The following is a 203-nucleotide window of genomic DNA, read 5'->3' on the forward strand; positions in this document are numbered from 1 at the left end:
CCCTTTGATGCCTCGATAGCATGCCTTTGTTGTAGGTTTTGAATTTGGTGCTCTTGAATGATGGTGTCTAGCTTGGAGGACATTGTCCTCCCATAAGTAATTTGTTGATCTTGACCCAAATTGCCAAAAATTTTCCTAAGCTCAGCTCAAGCTTTTGACATGCTTTTCTCCTTGCAGTAAGTGCTTATATATGATGCATTGAT

The sequence above is a fragment of the Lupinus angustifolius genome, chromosome LG05, assembly GCF_001865875.1.
Source record: "Lupinus angustifolius cultivar Tanjil chromosome LG05, LupAngTanjil_v1.0, whole genome shotgun sequence".
Classification (NCBI taxonomy): domain Eukaryota; kingdom Viridiplantae; phylum Streptophyta; class Magnoliopsida; order Fabales; family Fabaceae; genus Lupinus; species Lupinus angustifolius.